The sequence below is a fragment of the Carassius gibelio genome, chromosome A20 (assembly GCF_023724105.1).
Source record: "Carassius gibelio isolate Cgi1373 ecotype wild population from Czech Republic chromosome A20, carGib1.2-hapl.c, whole genome shotgun sequence".
NCBI classification, from domain to species: domain Eukaryota; kingdom Metazoa; phylum Chordata; class Actinopteri; order Cypriniformes; family Cyprinidae; genus Carassius; species Carassius gibelio.
Window position 1 is genome coordinate 1,874,435 of NC_068390.1, and position 23,811 is coordinate 1,898,245.

General features: G+C 35.5%; 2 long non-coding RNA genes across 5 annotated transcripts in view; both read right to left on the reverse strand.

The window, feature by feature from the left end:
* The window catches only part of LOC127938340 (uncharacterized), a 51,255-nt gene that overhangs the window by 3,945 nt on the left and 23,499 nt on the right, over positions 1-23,811 (reverse strand). The window lies entirely within an intron of this gene.
* LOC127938338 (uncharacterized) overlaps positions 5,248-23,811 on the reverse strand; it is a 39,479-nt gene continuing 20,915 nt past the window's right edge. For 3 of the 4 annotated variants that reach the window (XR_008148674.1, XR_008148676.1, XR_008148673.1), the window contains one exon: positions 20,279-21,858. This is a non-coding gene — a long non-coding RNA (uncharacterized LOC127938338). Of the gene's footprint in view, positions 5,323-20,278; positions 21,859-23,811 lie in introns of those variants that run through there. The other variant, XR_008148675.1, reaches the window with a different exon arrangement.

The window sequence follows — 23,811 nt, forward strand, 5'->3', positions numbered from 1 at the left end:
AAAAAATAATACAAAATAAATAAATAAAAAACATTGGAAAACAATAACTGTTGTACATTTTTATACATTTTGTATAATTTCATAGTTTATGCATTATAGTTATAAAAACAAATAAATTTAGCCACTCACATAGAAATCTTATAGGCCTTATCCTTTTCTGACAGTTTTAGGGATTTTTAAAAATCCTAAAAAACCTTATTTGTGCTGCAAATAATAATTTCAAACTCAAAAAGTAAATATTCAGTTCATGCTTTATAAAGCCTTGTCCCAATATTAATAGTCAGTAGTAAGCAGTTTATAAATACAGCTATAAAAAGCTTGTTCTTGGTTTATAAGCACATTTATTAAAAAGGAGAGTAAAGGGTCAGTTATCTTCCTATGAAAAATAAAAAAATAAAAATAAACAAACAACAACACAGATTGATACAGAACTCAGAAATTTTATTGTGGATTTATGATAAAATCAGCCTGTAAATGAATTCATACTCTTCCAAGAAGACACAAGTAGTTCACACCAAACTTTTTTAGCATGAAGCTAATATACTGAAGATGTTAAATTGCGAATGGGTTTAGGATACCTTAAATGGTGTGGCCATAGCGATTTATTAAAGTAACATAAAAAAATACAATAGTTATTTTACTATAACTTTAAAATTTTTCATTCCAACTCTTCATAATTTTTTATATAAGTAGAAGTCATCATTTGAAGGAAGCACAGTAAGTTTCATAGCTTTATCATTTTCAAGAGCCAGCATAAAATTAAAACTATCATAACTTATAAATCAAGCTTGCAATTCTTAGTACCAAATATGGCCACCAGAGGGAGCTATAGGATTACTTTTAAATAATTATTGTAGAAACGAGTATGATTTAAATCATTTATAGAAATCTTTCAAAGAAAAATAATATGAATTTTATGTATTTTACTGATAAAATGACCCTCACTTAATTAGAATAACAAGCTGAAGTATTGTGAAGTGTATATTAAGAATAATTCTTTATAGGCTTTATGGACAGATACGTTTCTTGAAGGTTCAGCACCACATCCTCTTTTACCACTGTTTAAAGAATGTATCTTACAGAACAGGTGCGAATGAATTTTGGATAGCTTGAATGGTTTTGTCGTGGTGATTTTTTGAAATAACAGTAAAAAAGTAACCAGTAAATGTCTTTTATTTTTTTAAAGTGCAGCTTCTAAACACTTAAAAAAAAAATTACACATAGAATACAAGTCATTCTGAGGAAATATGCATAGTTTCATGACTATACAACACTATATGGATGATAGAAAATTAAAAAAACTATCATACATCTGATGTCACTCTGTCCCTCTGTCACTGTGGGTAGTGTGTGTGTGTGTGCATGTGTGTGTGTGTGTGTGTGTGTGTGTGTGTGTGTGTGTGTGTTAAGTGAATTAGGTGTGAAACTATCAGGGAGCATTTAGTCTCCAGCGCCAACATTTTACAGAACTGCCACTTTCCTGGAGTCTCAGAAATACAATGTGTCAGGTTCTGAGAGATCTAAGATTCCAAAAAATGATTTAATTAGAATACCATGAAGTATTGTGAAATACTATATATTAAGACTTTATATATAGGCTTAATAAACAGATTAGAGTGACTCGTGAAGGACCAGCACCACCTCCTCTTGTTCGATGGTTTGAGGAATATATCTTCCAGAATCCAGGATTAAGATTTAGGAGCTCATTTTTATTCCACCTCCTTTCCTGAAAGTCTGTCTTGCAGAATTGACTAAAAATTTATCTTCACATTAATTCCTAATATTTTGCAATTCTTTTGTCAGTTCTTCTTGACCTGTTTTTCTCTTCCAGCTTTCCTTGACTATTGTATAGCACTCATAAATGATTAAATAAAAAATAATGGTAGTTATTAAGATTGATATGGTTTGGAATTGGTAAAATGTGCTTGGAAAAAAATCACAATAAAACAATGTTTTAATGTTTAAGTTTGGAATATTAACTGACATGAATGAATGCTATATAAATATTGTTCATGTTAACACAATGTTTATAAATGGAATCTTATTGTAAAGTGTTACTAAAGTTCTATATATATATATATATATATATATATATATATATATATATATATATATATATATATATAGATTGTTCTGTGTTAATGTGATTTTAAAGTCTAGATGATTCGGATTAGCCCTTTAACTGCCATATCCTTTAAAACCTCACTGCCAGAGGGATATTGTAAATGCATGTGCCCGCTGGGCACAGTTTACCTGATGCCACCGGGGTGGAGATGGCATTTGTGGCTTGAGCCCGCCATCGCTGCTTGCAGCTTTAATTAGGGCTCAAGCCCGAAGGGGCGAAGAGCCCTATTGTTCTTCTAAGGATTATTCTTCTTATTATTAATTTTTTTTTTTTTTATTAAACCTTCCGGGGGTTTTTAGGGGCCTTAACATGCTCAAAAACTCTTGAAAATTGGCACACACATTGGAATCTGCGGCCATCAGGACGCTGCAGAGGCTGGGACCCGGGCGTGGCACAGGGACTCTACAGCGCCCCCTGGAACACAGTCAGAAATCTTGAACCATAGCTCACACACACTTGCATGTATTTATATGAAACTCGGTACACTTATAGATCTCATTAAGCCGAACAACTTTCACACTTTATGTCTTAGGCTCCGCCCAACAGGAAGTCAACTATTCAGGGCTGTTTAAAAAAAGCATGCTCTGGAATTTGAAATACTCCTCTGAGGTTTTCAACCCGTTCGCCTCGAAACTCGGTGAACATGATCTCAAGACATTGGGGATGGAAAATTGCGAGGGGATTTTTGATATCTCGAACGGTTTGCCCGTGGCGAGGCGTGGAAATTATGGCGAGAAATGAGAAACAGGAAATGTCTAATAACGTCCACATACATTTCCTGAATTTGATCAAACTTGATTGGTTTGTTCATTGTATGATACAGATCGTATATATGTGACTATTAAGAGTCAACGTTATAGCGCCACCAACTGGCAGCAGGAAGTGAGTCATTTTCAAAATGTTTTGAATTTAGCATCTTATTTTTACTCGATTTCCTTAAAACTTCATCAGAATAATGACAAAACACGGCCGATGTAAATCTGTTGTGGGGATATTGATATCTAATATGGCATTGCCATGGCAACGTGTCAAACTTGAATGTTCTGTTATGGTGAGTTTGAGGCAGACAACAAGCTCAGACTTACATGAAACTCAAAATACATATCGGTATTATTGATAGCTAGACAATGGCAAAAGCTTTTAAAAGGGCGTGAAGGAGGCACGCTATAGCGCCACCTTTTGTCAAAAGTGGGGGGGGTTAGTTTTAGCTACAGACACAAAACTTGGTACATAAATTGTTCTAATCAAGACGGACAACTTTCTAATTTACAATCATAAGCTACGATCAACAGGAAGTCGGCTATTTTGATTTGAATGTGTATTTTTGAGATTTTACAGTTGTGAATTAATGCATACTCCTCACAGGGGAAGTACACTATACACACCAAACTTTGTCTACATGAAGAAAAACCATTGAGGAACTTAAATTGCGAACGGATTTTGGTTAGCTTGAACGGTTTTGTCGTGGTGAATTTTTGAAATGACAGTAAAAAGGGAAACATTAATTGTCTTGTATGTTTAAATTGCAGCTTCCAAACACTTCAACGCATTTTTTTATACAAAGATCAAATCATTCTGAGGAAATATGCATAGTTTCACGACTTTACAACACTGTATGGATAAAAGAAAATTAAAAAACTGTCAGACTTCTCAACTGACATGATCTCACTCTGGCCACCCTGTCTGTGTGAGGGAAGGGAGGGGGAGAGGGAAGGGGAGTGTGAGGGGGTTGGTGACTGTGACAGTGTGTGTGGACTGTCGGGAGGGGCTGTCTGGCAGAGAGAGAGAGAGAGAGAGAGACCTAATCATCCCTTTAATAATCAGGAAAAAAAAATCTGTATTTTAAATTGTTATTGTTTTTGTTGTTGCTAATGGTGGTGTTTTTTCCTTTCATTACAGGTTAAGAAATCTCTTAGGCCTTATCCTTTTCTGACAGTTTTAGGGATTTAAAAACATCCTAAGAACCCTAATTTGTGCTGCAAATAATAATTTCAAACTCATTTGATACTGACCTATGACAACCTGTGACGTGACATGACATTTATTAATCTCATGGATGTAACAGTAAAACTCTTCAACTGACAGATAAAGCTGCAATGCAAGCAAAACTATTTCACAAATGCTTATAGGTCATTAAAATCATTACAAAACACTAATACATTATTTAAGGATTTGGTAACACTGTAAAATAATGTCTAATTTGTTAACATTATGCAGTATAACATAGTATGCAGTCTTCGTAGGGCACCAACTCCCAGAGGGGGCACCATCCCAGTTGCTCAAAAAAACAAAACAAAAAAAAAACATGCGCCATTCTCCCATCCGCGCTCGCGACCGCTCACACCTCATGTTTGCGGCTGAATGTTCGTAATTGATGGATGGACATCTATGCCTGGGTATAGGACATCAGCAATCCGGCACAGAGAAAAGAAAAATAAAGAAAATAAAACAGGCATAAAGTTGTCTTGACATTGGACTTTCTAGAGTCTCAAATTTAGGGCCGGTCTCTAAAGTTACATGTGATATTGTTATACACTTTTCTAACGTCAGTAGCATTTGAAGAGAATGACTTACAGTCATAAAAACAACTGTAATTGTTCATCTAGGTGACAGCTATAATGCAGAATTAAATTGAATGTTTGATATTTATTACAACAAACTGTAAGTCATATGTAAATTATGCTACTTTTTCACATGGGCTCAAATGCAAATTTGAAGCTCAATAGCATTTGAGAAGAAAGACTTGCAGTCACAAAGCAATTGTAATGTGTTCATATAGGTGTCAGCTACAATGCACACCTTATACATATTTTATAAATATTAAAATAAAGTGTTACTAAAGTTATATATATTGTTCTGTGTATGTGATTTCAAAGTCTAGATTGGTCGGATTAACCCTTTAACTGCCGCATCCCTTAAAACTGATTGTCAGAGGGTTACTGTAAATGCTTATGCCCGCTGGGCACAGTTATCCTGATGCCACTGGGGTGGCGTTGCACTGATGGCTTGAGCCCGACATCGCTGCTTGCAGCTATATTTATTATTATTATTCTTCTTCTCTAAGATGAATCGCATTTTTGAGGGCCTAAACATGCTCGAAAAGTCATGAAACTTTGCACAAACCTCAGAACTGGCGAAAATTTACGTCTGATATGGGTTTCAGAAGTGGGTGTGCCAAAATGGCTCAACAGCGCCACCTATACACGTTCAACGGTGTGCGCCTCGAGCTACGTTTCATGTACATGTATGAAAATCGGTATACACATGTAACTCTCCAATACCTACAAAAAAGTCTCTTGGAGCAAAATCTGAAACCCAACAGGAAGTCGGTTATTTCTAATATTATGAGCAAATTTTGTGTCATTTTTGTCATTTCCATGCGTTGTATTTTAACGAACTCCTCCTAGAGATTAATTCAGATCAACACCAAATTTGGTATGCCTAATCTAAAGGCCTTTGCGATGTTAAATTGCGAAGCTTTTGAGTTTTCGTTGAAGGGTCTGTGTGTGGCGGCCTGGCGAATTTCGATGATTCGCCATGAAACAGGAAGTTGCTATAACTCAGACATACAATGACCAATCTGCCCCAAACTTCACATGTTGGATGAGACTCCTGTCCTGAACAGTTTGACACGACCATATTCAGTTATAGTCATAGCGCCACCTATTGGCAACAGGAAGTGACATATTTTACTCTGCGACAAACTACTCCTAGAAATTTTTGACATCAATGTCTTTTTTGTCGTCAGTCTAATCTAAAGGCCTGTACGATGTTAAATTGAGAAGATGTTGAGTTTTCGTTAAAGGGCGTGTCCATGGCGCCATGTCAAAGTTCGATGTCTCGCCATGGGAGTAGAAGTTGCTGTAACTCAGTCATAAAATATCAGATCTTGCCCAAACTTCAAATGTTTGATAAGAGTACTGACCTGAACACATCTGGAGGCTAATATTCCATTGGGTGTGGCAAAATGGCTCGATAGCGCCACCTATACATTTTCAATGGAGTGCGCCTCGAGCTACATGTCATATACATGTACGAAAATCGGTAAACATATGTAACACACCAATAGCTACAAAAAAGTCTCTTGGTACGAAATCCGAATCCCAACAGGAAGTCAGTTATTTTTAATTTTCCCTGCAAAATTGGTGTTGTTTTTGTCATTTTCAGGGGTTGTATTTTAACGAACTCCTCCTAGAGATTTATTCAGATCAACACCAAACTTGGTCAGTGTAATCTAAAGCCCTTTGCCATTTTAAATTGCGAAGGAATTGAGGTTTCGTTAAAGGGCGTGTCCATGGCGGCCTGACAAATTTCGATGATTCGCCGTGAAAAATGAAGGTGCTATAACTCACACATACAATGTCCAATCCGCCCCAAACTTCACATTTTTGTTAAGACTCTTCACCTGAACAGATCTACATGCCAATATTCAGTTATAGTCATAGCGGCACCTATTGGCAACTGGAAGTGACATATTTTACACTGTGACAAACTACTCCTAGAAATTTTATGACATCAATGTCTTTTTTGTGGTCAGTCTAATCTAAAGACCTGTGTGATGTTTAGTTGTGAAGATCTTGAATTTTTGTTAAAAGGCATGTCCATGTCGCCATGACGAAGTTCGATGTCTCGCCATGGGAATAAAAGATGTTATAACTCAGGCATAAAATGTCCGATCTTGCCCAAACTTCACATGTGTGATAAGGGTCCTGGCTTGAACACATCTGAAGGCCAATATTCCATTATAACGATAGCGCCACCTGCTGGCAACAGGAAGATTGGCACACATATGGAATAAACTTTGATATATTGCACTTATATTTATGAGTTTAAATGCATATTTCTCAACGTTCACCTTTTTACTAAAGCCACACGATGGCGGTGAGCCCGGGTGCGAGGGCCCGTTCATCGCTGCTTGCAGCTTTAATTATTATTATTATTATTATTATTATTATTATTATTATTATTATTATTATTCTCCAAAATGAATCGCATTTTTGAGGGCCTAAACATGCTCGAAAAGTCATGAAACTTTGCACACACCTCAGAACTGGCGAAAATTTACGTCTGATATGGGTTTCAGAAGTGGGTGTGGCAAAATGGCTCAACAGCGCCACCTATACACGTTCAACGGTGTGCGCCTCGAGCTACGTTTCTTGTACATGTATGAAAATCGGTATACACATGTAACTCTCCAATACCTACAAAAAAGTCTCTTGGAGCAAAATCCGAAACCCAACAGGAAGTCGGTTATTACTAATATTATGAGCAAATTTTGTGTCATTTTTGTCATTTCCATGCATTGTATTTTAACGAACTCCTCCTAGAGATTCATTCAGATCAACACCAAATTTGGTATGCCTAATCTGAAGGCCTTTGCGATGTTAAATTGCGAAGCTTTTGAGTTTTCGTTAATGGGCGTGTCCGTGGCGGCCTGGCGAATTTCGATGATTCGCCATGAAACAGGAAGTTGCTATAACTCAGACATACAATGACCAATCTGCCCCAAACTTCACATGTTTGATGAGACTCCTGACCTGAACAGATTGACATGCCCATATTCATTTATAGTCATAGCGCCACCTACTGGCAACAGGAAGTGACATATTTTACACTGCGGTGAACTACTCTTAGAAATTTTATGACATCAATGTATTTTTTGTGGTCAGTCTAATCTAAAGGCCTGTGCGATGTTAAGTTGTGAAGATCTTGAGTTTTCGTTAAAAGGCGTGTCCATGGCGCCGTCACGAAGTTCGATGTCTCGCCATGGGAATAAAATATGTTATAACTCAGGTATAAAATGTCCGATCTTCCCCAAACTGCACATGTGTGATAAGAGTCCTGGCCTGAACACATCTGAAGGCCAAAATTCCATCAAGTGTGGCAAAATGGCTCGATAGCGCCACCTATACACTTTCAACAGAGTGCGCTTTGAGCTATGTTTCACGTACATGTACAAAAATCGGTATACACATGTAACACAGCAATACCTACAAAAAAGTATCTTGGTACGAAATCCGAATCCCAACAGGAAGTCGGTTATTTAGAATTTTCTCTGCAAGATTGGCGTTGTTTTTGCCATTTTCAGGGGTTGTACTTTAACAAACTCCTCCTAGAGATTTATTCAGATCAACATCAAACCTGGTCAGTGTAATCTTAAGCTCTTTGCGATGTTAAATTGCGAAGATCTTTAAATTTCGTTAAAGGGCGTGTCCATGGCGGCTTGACAAATTTCGATGTTTCGCCATGAAAAAGGAAGTTGCTGTAACTCAGACATACAATGTCCAATCTGCCCCAAACTTCACATGTTAGATAAAACATCTGCCCTTAACAGATCTACATGCCCACATTCAGTTATAGTCATAGCGCCACCTATTGGCAACAGGAAGTGACATGTTTTACGCTGCAACAAACTACTCCTATAATGATTTTGAGATTAACATATATTTTGTGGTCAGTCTAATCTAAAGGCCTGTGCAGTGTTAACTTTTGGAGATCTTGAGTTTTTGTTAAAGGGCGTTTCCATGGTGCCATGACAAAATTTGATGTCTTGCCACAGCAAGAGAAGTTGTTGTAACTCAAGCATAAAATGTTCAATCTTCCCCAAACTTCACATGTTTGATAAGAGTCCTGGCCTGAACACCTCTGAAGGCCAATATTCCATTATAATGATAGCGCCACCTGCTGGCAACGGTAAGATTGGCACATATATGGGCTATACTTTGATATATTCCACTTATATTTAGGACATTAAATGCATATTTCTCAACGTTCACCTTTTTACTAAAGCCACACGATGGCGGTGAGCCCGGGTGCGAGGGCCCGTTCATCGCTGCTTGCAGCTTTAATTAGGGCCCGAGCACCGAGGTGCGAGGACCCTCTTGTATCTGCTTTGTTTATTATTATTAGGGCCCGAGCACCGATGGTGTGAGGACCCTCTTGGAATTGCTCCGTTTATTATTATTATTATTATTATTATTATTATTATTATTATTATTAGGGCTCAAGCCTGGAGGGCGAGAGCTAGAGTTGGGGTACTCGAACTTGGACTCGGACTCGAGTCCGGACTCGAGTCCAATTTTGAATGAACTCGGACTTGTCACGCACTCGGGTGAATTTGTACTCGGACTTGACACGGACTTGAACATTTTGGACTCGGAAAATATTCCGAGTACAGTCGAGTCCGCGTCATGTGTAACAATAAAACCAGCATAAAATTGAAATGATAGATTAATGAATGTCTCCCCTTCTGTCATTTTACTGCACCACACCGGCAGGCAGAAGTCTCACACACGCACCACTCACTGGATATCAATGTGGATTAGTGATGGGAAGTTCGATTCTTTTCTGCGAACCGGTTCTTTCGGACGGTTTGATTCAATAAACCGGTTGAAAAAAAAAACAGTTCACCGGATACATAATCCATTGCGATGTATTTGTTATTAAATGAATTTACGTTTCGTCAGATTGCCCTTCATTCAAGCCCTCGGTTTACCCGCACTCATTACATTAGCACAAAATCAGTTCAGAATCAATTACCAAAATAATCAGTTCGGTTCAGACGCGCTGTGAGTCATTCGGCTTCATGCTGAATCACGAATGCGCAGTATCATCAGCTCCTCGGTTCTCGAATCGGACGCGTCCGAAATAAACGGTTTTCGGTTTACTGATGATCTGAAAACTGATACAACCGGTTCTTGACTCGAGAACGAGAATCGCTCAAAACCCGGGTAGGAAAATCTGACAGGAAAATCTGACAGGGTAGGATAAAATGTCAGGACACCGGCACATGCTGCAGTTCAGTATCATCAGCTGCTCTACTCGTGTTTATGTTCTGTTTACTACAAACTCAGTTTGTGAATCTGTCATCATTAACTATAAATACAGTACAGATATTTCATTAATCATCCCTTATTCATATTAAACATGGAGTCTTTAGAGTCTTAATTATTGTCCAACTTCCCTGAAAACCCCTTTTGGCCCATACATAATCTACAATATACAGATTAGAAACATAACATGTAGCCCCATCTTTAAAAAAAAAAAAACGTGTATATATATATATATATATATATATATATACATATATATATATATATATATATATATATATATATATACATACATATATATATATATATATATATATATATATATATATATATATATACATATATATATATATATATATATATATATATATATATACATATATATATATATATATATATATATATATATATATATATATATACATATATATATATATATATATATATATATATATACATATATATATATATATATATATATATATATATATATATATATATATATATATATATACACACATATATATATATATATATATATATATATATATATATATATATATATATATATATATATATACATATATATATTTTATAGTTTTATCACACTTTCCGATGTTTAACAAAATACTTGAAAAATTAAACGCATGCGCAGTATCATCAGTTCATCGGTTCTCAAATCGGACACCTCCGAAAGAAACGGTTTTCGGTTCAGTGTACTGGTGATCCGAAAACCGATGCAACCGAGTACCAAAGACAGCAGCAGCAACCAACAGATGCTGCACAGCTCAGCATTGCGGGATTTGCAAGACCAGAACTGACCAAACAAGCAATGCAACTTTATGATGCAAGTTCTCCAAGACAACAAGAAATTCATAATGTCATCATTAAGGATCTCCTCATTGGCTGCACTTTACCTCTGTCAAATGTGGGGGAGAGGTATTAAATAACTGAAATGTCATCTTTAACTGGAGGACAATATAGTGTGATACAATAATAAAATAGGTTCATTTGTATTTTCATGCACTTGTAATACAATAAAACCTTTGAAAACTTTTTTGATAGGAAACTAGTTCTGTTGACATAAAATAAAAATGTTCAATGGCAATGACTAGATGTAACAGTGGTATTTTTTTTATTACATTTTTATATTGCCATTGGTTTAATGGGTTGAAAGGTTAAAATATTAATAGAATGTAAAAATGTACAATACCAATTTATAATCTTTTTTAATTTAATTACTTTCTGGACTCGACTCGGACTCGGCCTTTAAGAACTCGGACTTGAGTCCAACTCGGCCCCTTTTGGACTCGGACTCGGACTCGACGTTTGTGGACTTGGTCTTGACTCGTACTCGACAAAGGTGGACTCGGACCCAACTCTAGCGAGAGCCCTATTGTTTTCCTTAGGATTATTTTTTATTATTATTATTTTTTTTTTTTTCTAACGTTACGGGGGCTTTTGGGGTCCTTAACATGCTCGAAAACTCTTGAAAATTGGCACACAGATTGGAACCTGCGGCCATTAGGGTCGGGCAGAGACTGATACACGGGCGTGGCACAGGGGCTCTACAGCGCCCCCTGGAATACTGAGGGCCATATATCATACATACTTGCACGTAGACACATGAAACTCGGTACACATATAGATCTCATTAAACCAAACAACTTTCGTACTGCATGTCATAGGCTCCGCCCAACAGGAAGTTGGCTATTTAGGGTTTATTATTCATATTTTTGGTCAAAGTTGTGGGGGCTTTTGGGGTCCCTAACATACTCAAAAACTCTTGAAAATTTGCACACACTTTGGAATCTGTGCCCTTTAGGAGCCTGCAGAGGCTGGGACCCGGGCGTGGCACAGGGGCTCTACGGCGCCCCCTGGAACACAATCATAAATGTTGATGTATAGCTCACACATACTTGCACATATTCATATGAAACTCAGTACACATATAGATCTCATTGTGCCGAACAATTTTCGTACTGCATGTCATTGGGCTCCGCCCAACAGGAAGTCAGCTATTTAGAGTTATGTAAAAAGCGCATGCTCTGGAATTTGATATACTTGTCATAGGTTTTTTACTCGTTTACCACCAAACTCGGTCAACATGATCTCAAGACATTGGGGATGAAAAATTGCCAGGGGATTTTTGATATCTCGAACGGTTTGCTCGTGGCGAGGCGTTGAAATTATGGCGAGAATTGAGAAACAGGAAGTGTCTAATACCATCCACATACATTTCCTGATTTCAATCAAACTTCATCAGATTATTCATTGTATGATGTCGATCACATATATGTGACTATTAGGAGTCAAAGTTATAGCGCCACCAACTGGCAGCAGGAAGTGTGTCATTTTCAAAATGCTTTGAATTCAGCATCTTATTTTTACTCGATGGTAACACTTTAGAATACTGTTTCTTACTTACTACATAACTAATTAGGAATTATTGAAGAACTAACAGGTGATTATTCATTAACACTTAACTCACTACTGTTAACTACTAAGAAAGATGTGTTAACTAATCAGTATGTAATATAATTTTATGATTGTGTTAAGTAACAGTTAGCTAATCAGTAACTAATATATTCTGTGATACCTCCTGAATAACTACTATTAATTATCTACTAGTTAAGGTTCAAGAAAAATAACTATGAAATAACTACTTCTGAACAGTTATACGCAAAAAAAAAAAAAACTATAATAATCAGGCTGTGTCCCACAAATCAAGTACTTGAGTAAAAGTACAGATATCCCAATAAAATATTACTCCAGTAAAATTATAAGTAGGCTTGTTAATTTTCAAAATTACTTGAGTAAAAGGACAAGTACAAAGAACTACTACAGTAGCAACTTTGTTACTGCCCAATTATTAGCCTATAATGGAAATGAAATATGGATTTAGTTTGCTTCTTAATGTTTAACTTTTGATTATGAAATGTTTGTTACATTAATTAAAATGTGGGCAGTATACATGTTAAAATGGAATAAAATATGCTGTATTAAGAAATGTTCTCATCTGAAATAAACAGATGAGAGTATTTTGCAAAGTTTATGATTACTTTTATAGGTTGTTCTTAGTCAAAATGATGTAGTTTATTATTTACTAGGTTCACTTTAGAATTCTGTAAGTTCTGCAAAATTATCTGATAATTCTTTATTAATTACTAATGGGTTCCCTATGTTTTCACTTTAGAATACTGTTTCAGATTCTAAGTAATTCTTCAGGAATTATTTGATAATTAATAATTAATTACTAATCGGTTCCCTATGTTTTCACTTTAGAATACTGTTTCAGATTCTAAGTAATTATTCAGGAATTATTTGATAATTAATTATTAATTACTAATGGGTTCCCTATGTTTTCACTTTAGAATACTGTTTCAGATTCTAATTAATTCTTCAGGAATTATTTGATAATTCTTTATTAATTACTAATCGGTTCCCTATGTTTTCACTTTAAAATACTGTTTCAGATTCTAAGTAATTCTTGAGGAATTATCTAATAATTCAGCCTGATCTCACAATCAAAACGTACATATTTAGACGTAAATTTACAGTGTTGTTTACGTATTATCCGGACGTAATTACAGGTTTCGATACGTAACTAAATTTACATAAAAACAACCTAAAATACGTACAGATAGAACGTGTTCTCTGACCAGTCAGTTATCCATAGAAAAATGCGTAACCCCACCCGAACCTAAACCTACCCAATTTATACAGAATGTTAAAAGAATAAAACATATTAAAACACAATTTTAGTAAAAATATAACATTAAAACGTTATTTTGAGCCACTAACGTTAATTCTACACCTACTCCTAAACCTACCAATAACCATTTCTTAAAATTACATAACGTTACTGTTATAAATAAACAAATAACAGACAAACAAACGTAACATTAATCATTTATTTTTTGCGAAAAGATCAAAAGTGGTACCAAAAGTAGTTCAAATGATAATGAGTTCCAGTCGCAGTCCTCTCTGGAGGTAATAGTTTTTATAAGGTACAGAGCAGAATTTAATTTATTAATCCGTGAAATTATGAATCTGTCTTCTCTCCGTGAAGGCGCACTGGCGCAGTACTGATTTCAAATGTCTATCAACTGAAACACGGCATGTCGCAATCTGTGACGAATTAGGTGAGAACCAATGACAGTTTGATATCAGTGCCGTAAACCGTGTCGTAACGTTTCTCGAGGGTGGCGCACTGGCGCTATTTTCACATTCAAATCATATAACGAGCGCGGGCTTTGACTATGTGATGGTCGCTGTTACTGAGAATGAAGATGAAGATCGATTGATAAAGGGCTGAATTTGGATATGTTCCTTGCAAACTTCTGGATTCTAAAGATATGGAGTACAGCAAACAAATAAAATGGATGTGATTTGTAATTTCATGCTGTGCTTTTGTATGGTTGTAATGCCACTCATTGGATAGGAGAAAATCGCACAGCAAAATATTGCAAAATGTTTCAGGTTCAAAATAAGTCATTCAGAATTATTTAATCATTAATTATTAATTACTGATGGGTTCCCTATGTTTTCACTTTAGAATACTGTTTCAGATTCTAAGTAATTCTTGAGGAATTATCTAATAATTATTTATTAATTACTAATGGTTTCCCAACATTTCCACTTTAGAATAGGTTTAATGTTTCAGGTTCAAAATAAGTCCTCAGAATTATTTGATAATTAATTATTAATTAATAATGGGTTGCCTATGTTTTCACTTTAGAATACTGTTTCAGATTCTAAGTAATTCTTCAGGAATTATCTGATAATTCTTTGTTAATTACTAATGGGTTCCCAATATTTTCACTTTAGAATAGGCCTAATGTTTCAGGTTCAAAATAAGTCCTGCATAATTATTTTATAATTCTTTATTAATTACAAATTGGGTACCTGTATTTTCACTTTTCCTGGTATATATATATATATATATATATATATATATATATATATATATATATATATATATATATATATATAGTGTGGTATATGCGGAGGAAGCACACACACAGTACTGTATATAAAATAAAAAAACTAAGGTAAGTTATCACAAGGCACTGGAGTGGGGTTCCTACTAGAAGGTGATTTCTTACAAAACACACTCACAAACCAATTTAGTACATAGGCAAAACCTCTATAAAATGTATTGCATTTATTAATATTGCATTTTCATACTACTACTATTATTGCTAATAGCATTTATATGAAAGGGTCACAATTCAATGTAATAGTGTAAAACTGTTCATTAGTAGTTACTTCATAGTTATTTTTCTAGAACCCTAAGTAGTAGATAATCAATAGTAGTTCTTCAGGAGGTATGACAGAATACATTAGTTATTGATTAGCTAACTGTTACTTAACATAATCATAAAATTATATTACATACTGATTAATTAACACATCTTCCTTAGTAGTTAACAGTAATGAGTTGAGTGTTAATGAATAATCACCTGTTAGTTCTTCAATAATTCCTTATAAGTTATGTAGTAAGTAAGAAACAGTATTCTAAAGTGTTACCTACTCGATTTGCTTCAAACTTCATCAGAATAATGTTAAAACACAGCCGATATGAATCTGCTGGGGGAAATTGGATATCTAAAAATATTGTTGCCGTGGCAACATGTCAAACTGGAATACTTCTCAGGTGATTTTGAGACAAATAACATGCTTAGAATTTCATCAAACTCAGAACACATATCAGTATTAGTGACAGCTAGACACTGGCAAAAGTTCATAAGAGGGCGTGGAAGAGGCACTCTATAGCGCCACCTTTTGTCAAAAGTGGGGGGGTAAGTTTTAGCTACAGACACCAAACTCAGTACAAAAATTTTTCTTATCAAGACGGACAACTTTCTAATTCACAGTCATCAGCTACGACCAACAGGAAGTCGGCTATTTTGATTTGAATGTGGATTGTTTTTTACATTTAGCTGTGAATTAATGCATACTGCTCAGAGGAGAGTAACACTATACACACCAAACTTTGTCTACATGTTGAAAAAACATTGAGGAACTTAAATTGTGAATGGGTTTTGGATAGCTTGGATGGTTTTGTCGTGGTGATTTTTTTAAATGACAGTAAAGATGGAATTATTAATTTTCCTGCATTTTTAAATTCCAAACACTTTAAAACCTTTTTTCATACAGAAAAAAAAGTTATTCTGAGTAAATATGCATAGTTTCATGACTTTACAACACTGTATGGATAACAGAAAATTAAAAAACTGTCAGACATCTCATCTCACTCTGTCCATCTGTTTGAGTGTGTGTGCTTAGACTTCCATTGTCTGAGAGAAATAGCGCCCCTACAGGTTCAATTCCCGGACTAAAAAGGCATCTGAAAAAGGGAGGAGACTCTCTTTTGGTTTCACTTTTAAATCGGTTAAAATACAAATAAATACTTGGATTTAATTCACACTGACAAGCTAAACAAACATATACAATTATTACCGGGTCAGGGCTCATTAATAATTGATGTGTGGTCAGTGATACATGAGAAACACGAGAGATGAATCACGGCTCTGAGCAGGAGCGTGTGGAATGATGAGCTCAGAAAAAAACTAGTTTATTCTTGTTTTATAGCTATTAAAAATAAAGTATTGCAGCGATATCACACAATTCACCAATTAGAACACACCAAGAGCTAAATTAAGATGTTTTTGAACTGTTTGTGTGAAAATGAAATATCTGCCTATCTGAAATCACTGCCTCCGATCAGCGCGCACAGTGTCACAAGTTCAAAACAAACAAATTTATATTTGTTTAAGAGCTTTTTAAAATAAATTATTGCAATAAATGCACACAATACACCCATTATAACACAACGCTAGCTAAATACAGGTGTTTGTGACCCGTTTAAGTGTGCAATACTATTTGAAAGCGCGACTGGCAGAATAACATATATCTCTCGAGCTGCAGGATTCTGCCTTTCGTCGTAAGAACGAACACATCACGGACAAGATTATTTCAAAATACATAAAGCTTGGCTAATATAAACGAAAACAGCCACGTGAACATAAACTGTTGAGAAATAAATCTGAAGTGGATCTACTGGATTTTAATATTAAGTGACCGCATATACCAGCTGCTTCTGTCTTCAATTTTAATCTATATAAAAATTTAACTCATTCATCTTGGCTGCTTTTTTAATGTGTATTTATTTATTATTTTGCTCTAACAAGACTTAATCTATATTTAATTAAATCAATTACATTTTATTTTACATTTTATTTGTCCATTTCTGCATCTAAACGCCTAAAAACCTAAAACATGCTCTATTATACTATTGTTAGCAATTTCTTTATCGTCCAATTTATCTGGTGTACACTTTTATTTTCATAATAAACTTGTTTGTTAGATTATACACAGTTACAGTGGTCTATAATAAATATTGACAGGTTTTATTCAAGCTGTTTAGAATGAATGCAGTAGGCTATTTTTTTTTTAATGTAAATCCAAAAAAAAAAATAATAAAAAAAAATAAATAAATAAATAAAAAACATTGGAAAATAATAACTGTTGTACTTTTTTATACATTTTGTATAATTTTATAGTTTATGCATTATAGTTATAAAAACAAATAAATTTAGCCACTCACATAGAAATCTTAGGCCTTATCCTTTTTTGACAGTTTTAGGGATTTTTAAAAATCCTAAAAAACCTTATTTGTGCTGCAAATAATAATTTCAAATTAATTTGATACTGACCTCTGACATCCTGTGACATGATATTTATTTGAATTTACATAATCTCATGGATGTAACAGTAAATCTGTTCAGCTCACAGATCAAGACTAAGCTGTAATGCAAGCAGAACTTTCACAAATGCTTACAGGTCAATAAAATCATTACAAAACACTTACAAATCATTTAAGGGATTTGATAACACTGTAAAATAATGTCTAATTTGTTAACATTAGCAAATGCATTGATAACACTTTATAATAACTGCACTCATTAGTAAATAGTCAGTTCATGCTTCATAAAGCCTTGTCCCAATATTAATAGTCAGTAGTAAGCAGTTTATAAATACAGCTATAAATATCTTGTTCTTGGTTTATAAGCACATTTATTAAAAAAGAGAGTAAAGGGTCAGTTATCTTCCTATGAAAAAAAAATAAAATAAAAATAAACAAACAACAACACAAATTGATACAGAACTCAGAAATGTTATTGTGGATTTATGATAAACTCAGCCTGTAAATGAATTAATTCTCCTCCAAGAAGACACAAGTAGTTCACACCAAACTGTTTTAACATGAAGCCATATACTGAAGATGTTAAATTTCGAATGGGTTTAGGATACCTTAAATGGTGTGGCCATACCGATTTATTAAAGTAACATAAAAAATACAATAGTTATTTTACTATATCTTTAAAAATTTTAATTCCAACTCTTCATAATTTTTTATATACGTAGAAGTCATCATTTGAAGGAAGCACAGTAAGTTTCATAGCTTTATCATTTTCAAGAGCCAGCATAAAATTAAAACTATCATAACTTATAAATCAAGCTGGCAATTCTTAGTACCAATAATGACCACCAGATGGAGCTATGGGATTACTTTTAAATAATTATTGTAGAAACAAGTATGATTTAAATCATTTATAGAAATCTTTCAAAGAAAAATAATATGAATTTTATGTATTTTACTGATAAAATGACCCTCACTTAATTAGAAAAACAAGCTGAAGTATTGTGAACCGTATATTAAGAATAATTCTTTATAGGCTTTATGGACAGATACGTTTTCAGAGACTCTTGAAGGATCAGCACCACATCCTCTTTTACCACTGTTTAAAGAATGTATCTTACAGTACAGGTGCGGATGAATTTTGAATAGCTTGAATGGTTTTGTCGTGGTGATTTTTTGAAATAACAGTAAAAATGTAACCAGTAAATGTCATTTATTTTTTTTTAAGTGCAGCTTCTAAACACTTCAAAAAAATGTACACATAGAAGACAAGTCATTCTGAGGAAATATGCATAGTTTCATGACTATACAACACTATATGGATGATAGAAAATTAAAAAACTATCATACATCACTATCAACTATCATACACACTGATGTCACTCTGTCCCTCTGTCACTGTGGTTAATGTGTGTGTGTGTGTGTGTGTGTGTGTGTGTGTGTGTGTGTGTTAAGTGAATTAGGTGTGAAACTATCAGGGAGCATTTAGTCTCCAGCGCCAACATTTTACAGAACTGCCACTTTCCTGGAGTCTCAGAATTACAATGTGTCAGGTTCTGAGAGATCTAAGATTCCAAAAAATGATTTAATTAGAATACCATGAAGTATTGTGAAATACTATATATAAAGACTTTATATATAGGCTTTATGAACAGATTAGAGTGACTCGTGAAGGACCAGCACCACCTCCTCTTGTCCGATGGTTTGAGGAATATATTTTCCTGAATCCGGGATTAAGATTTAGGAGCTCATTTTTATTCCACCTCCTTTCCTGAAAGTCTGTCTTGCAGAATTGACTAAAAATTAATCTTTACATTAATTCCTAATTATTTTGCAATTATTTTTGTCAGTTCTTCTTGACCTGTTTTTTTTTCTTCTTCTTTTCGGACCTCATGACCCAGTCAGCATTTTTGTACAATGGTCAAGTCTTAACTTATCCATTTTTGTATTGCATTTGTGTTTGATATTTCTCATGGTTATTTCATAATTTTCGACTTTTGAGTTAAAACAGTTTGGGTTAAAACTCTTTTTTAGCGCATTTCATCTGTAAAAGAAAACATGCCTAATAATTCTGCACACATGAATATAAGGAGTTTTTCTCTTCCAGCTTTCCTGGACTACTGTATAGCACTCATAAATGATTAAATAAAAAATAATGGTAGTTATTAAGATTGATATGGTTTGGAATTGGTAAAATGTGCTTGGAAAAAAATCACAATAAAACAATGTTTTAATGTTTAAGTTTGGAATATTAACTGACATGAATGAATGCTATATAAATATTGTTCATGTTAACGTAATGTTTATAAATGAAATCTTATTGTAAAGTGTTACTAAATATATATATATATATATATATATATATATATATATATATATATATATATATATATATATATATATATATATATATATATATATATATATTGTTCTGTGAATGTGATTTTAAAGTCTAGATGATTCAGATTAACCCTTTAACCGCCATATCCTTTAAAACCTCATTGCCAGAGGGATATTGTGAATGCATGTGCCCGCTGGACACAGTTTGCCTGATGCCACTGGGGTGGCGATGGCATTGGTGGCTTGAGCCCGCCATCGCTGCTTGCAGCTATATTTAGGGCCCGAGCACCGATGGTGTGAGGACCCTCTTGGAATTGCTCCGTTTATTATTATTATTATTATTATTATTATTCTTCTTCTCTAAGATGAATCGCATTTTTGAGGGCCTAAACATGCTCGAAAAGTCATGAAACTTTGCACACACCTCAGAACTGGCGAAAATTTACGTCTGATATGGGTTTCAGAAGTGGGTGTGGCAAAATGGCTCAACAGCGCCACCTATACACGTTCAACGGTGTGCGCCTCGAGCTACGTTTCATGTACATGTATGAAAATCGGTATACACATGTAACTCTCCAATACCTACAAAAAAGTCTCTTGGAGCAAAATCCGAAACCCAACAGGAAGTCGGTTATTTCTAATATTATGAGCAAATTTTGTGTCATTTTTGTCATTTCCATGCGTTGTATTTTAACGAACTCCTCCTAGAGATTAATTCAGATCAACACCAAATTTGGTATGCCTATTCTAAAGGCCTTTGCGATGTTAAATTGCGAAGCTTTTGAGTTTTCGTTGAAGGGCCTGTGTGTGGCGGCCTGGTGAATTTCGATGATTCGCCATGAAACAGGAAGTTGCTATAACTCAGACATACAATGACCAATCTGCCCCAAACTTCACAAGTTTGATGAGACTCCTGTCCTGAACAGTTTGACATGACCATATTCAGTTATAGTCATAGCGCCACCTATTGGCAACAGGAAGTGACATATTTTAAGCTGCGACAAACTACTCCTAGAAATTTTTGACATCAATGTCTTTTTTGTCGTCAGTCTAATCTAAAGGCCTGTACGATGTTAAATTGAGAAGATCTTGAGTTTTCGTTAAAGGGCGTGTCCATGGCGTCGCGACGAAGTTCGATGTCTCGCCATGTGAATAAAAGATGTTATAACTCAGGCATAAGATGTCCGATCTTCCCCAAACTTCACATGTGTGATAAGAGTCCTGGCCTGAACAGATCTTCAGGCCAATATTCCACCGGGTGTGGCAGAATGGCTCTATAGCGCCACCTATACACTTTCAACGGAGTGCGCCTCGAGCTATGTTTCACATACATGTACAAAAATTGGTACACACATGTAACACTCCAATACCTACAAAAAAGTCTCTTGGTACGAAATCCGGATCCCAACAGGAAGTCGGTTATTTTGAATTTTCCCTTCAAAATTGCTGTTGTTTTTGCCATTTTCAGGGGTTGTACTTTAACGAACTCCTCCTACAGATTTATTCAGATCAACACCAAACTTGGTCAGTGTAATCTAAAGCCCTTTGCGATAATAAATTGCAAAGGACTTGAGGTTTCGTTAAAGGGCGGGTCCATGGCGGCCTGACAAATTTCGATGTTTCGCCATGAAAAAGGAAGTTGCTGTAACTCAGACATACAATGTCCAATCTGCCCCAAACTTCACATGTTGGATAAGACTCTTGACCTGAACAGATCTACATGCCAATATTCAGTTATAGTCATAGCGCCACCTATTGGCAACAGGAGGTTACATATTTTACACTGCGACAAACTACTCCTAGAAATTTTATGACATCAATGTCTTTTTTTGTGGTCAGTCTAATCTAAAGACCTGTGTGATGTTTAGTTGTGAAGATCTTGAGATTTTGTTAAAAGGTGTGTCCATGGCGCCGTGATGAAGTTCAATGTCTCGCCATGGGAATAAAAGATGTTATAACTCAGGCATAAAATGTCCGATCTTGCCCAAACTTCACTTGTGTGATAAGGGTCCTGGCCTGAACAGATCTGAAGGCCAATATTCCATCGAGTGTGGCAAAATGGCTCAATAGCGCCACCTATACACTTTCAACGGAGTGCGTATACACTTTAAACGGAGTGCGCCTTGAGCTATGTTTCACGTACATGTACAAAAATCGGTACACACATGTAACACACCAATATCTACGAAAAAGTCTCTTGGTACGAAGTCCGAATCCCAACAGGAAGTCAGTTATTTGGAATTTTCTCTGCAAAATTAGTGTTGTTTTGGCCATTTTCAGGGGTTAACGAACTCCTCCTAGATATTTATTCAGATCAACACCAAACTTGGTCAGTGTAATCTAAAGCCTTTTGCGATCTTAAATTGCGAAGATCTTGAGGTTTCGTTAAAGGGCGTGTCCATGGCGGCCTGACAAATTTCATTGTTTCGCCATGAAATAGGATGTTGTTGTAACTCAGGCATAAAATGTCCAATCCTCCCCAAACCTCACATGTTCGATAAAAGTCCTGCCCTGAACACATCTGAAGGCCAATATTCCATTATAATGATAGCGCCACCTGCTGGCAACAGGAAGATTGGCACATATATGGAATAAACATTGATATATTCTACTTATATTTATGAGTTTAAACGCATATTTCTCACCGTTCACCTATTAACTAAAGCCACTCACTGCCGGTGAGCCCGGGTGCGAGGGCCCGTTCATCGCTGCTTGCAGCTTTAATTATTATTCTTCTTCTTCTTCTCCAAAATGAATCGCATTTTTGAGGGCCTAAACATGCTCGAAAAGTCATGAAACTTTGCACACACCTCAGAACTGGCGAAAATTTACGTCTGATATGGGTTTCAGAAGTGGGTGTGGCAAAATGGCTCAACAGCGCCACCTATACACGTTCAACAGTGTGCGCCTCGAGCTAGGTTTCATGTACATGTATGAAAATCGGTATACACATGTAACTCTCCAGTACCTACAAAAAAGTCTCTTGGAGCAAAATCCGAAACCCAACAGGAAGTCGGTTATTACTAATATTATGAGCAAATTTTGTGTCATTTTTGTCATTTCCATGCGTTGCATTTTAACGAACTCCTCCTAGAGATTCATTCAGATCAACACCAAATTTGGTATGCCTAATCTAAAGGCCTGTGCGATGTTAAATTGCGAAGCTTTTGAGTTTTCGTTAATGGGCGTGTCCGTGGCGGCCTGGCGAATTTCGATGATTCGCCATGAAACAGGAAGTTGCTATAACTCAGACATACAATGACCAATCTGCCCCAAACTTCACATGTTTGATGAGACTCCTGACCTGAACAGATTGACATGCCCATATTCAGTTATAGTCATAGCGCCACCTATTGGCAACAGGAAGTGACATATTTTACACTGCGATGAACTACTCCTAGAAATTTTATGACATCAATGTATTTTTTGTGGTCAGTCTAATCTAAAGCCCTGTGCGATGTTAAGTTGTGAAGATCTTGAGTTTTCGTTAAAAGGCGTGTCCATGGCGCCGTCACGAAGTTCGATGTCTCGCCATGGGAATAAAAGATGCTATAACTCAGGCATAAAATGTCCGATCTTCCCCAAACTTCACATGTGTGATAAGAGTCCTGGCCTGAACACATCTGAAGGCCAAAATTCCATCAGGTGTGGCAAAATGGCTCGATAGCGCCACCTATACACTTTCAACAGAGTGCGCCTCGAGCTATGTTTCACGTACATGTACAAAAATCGGTATACACATGTAACACACCAATACCTACAAAAAAGTCTCTTGGTACGAAATCCGAATCCCAACAGGAAGTCGG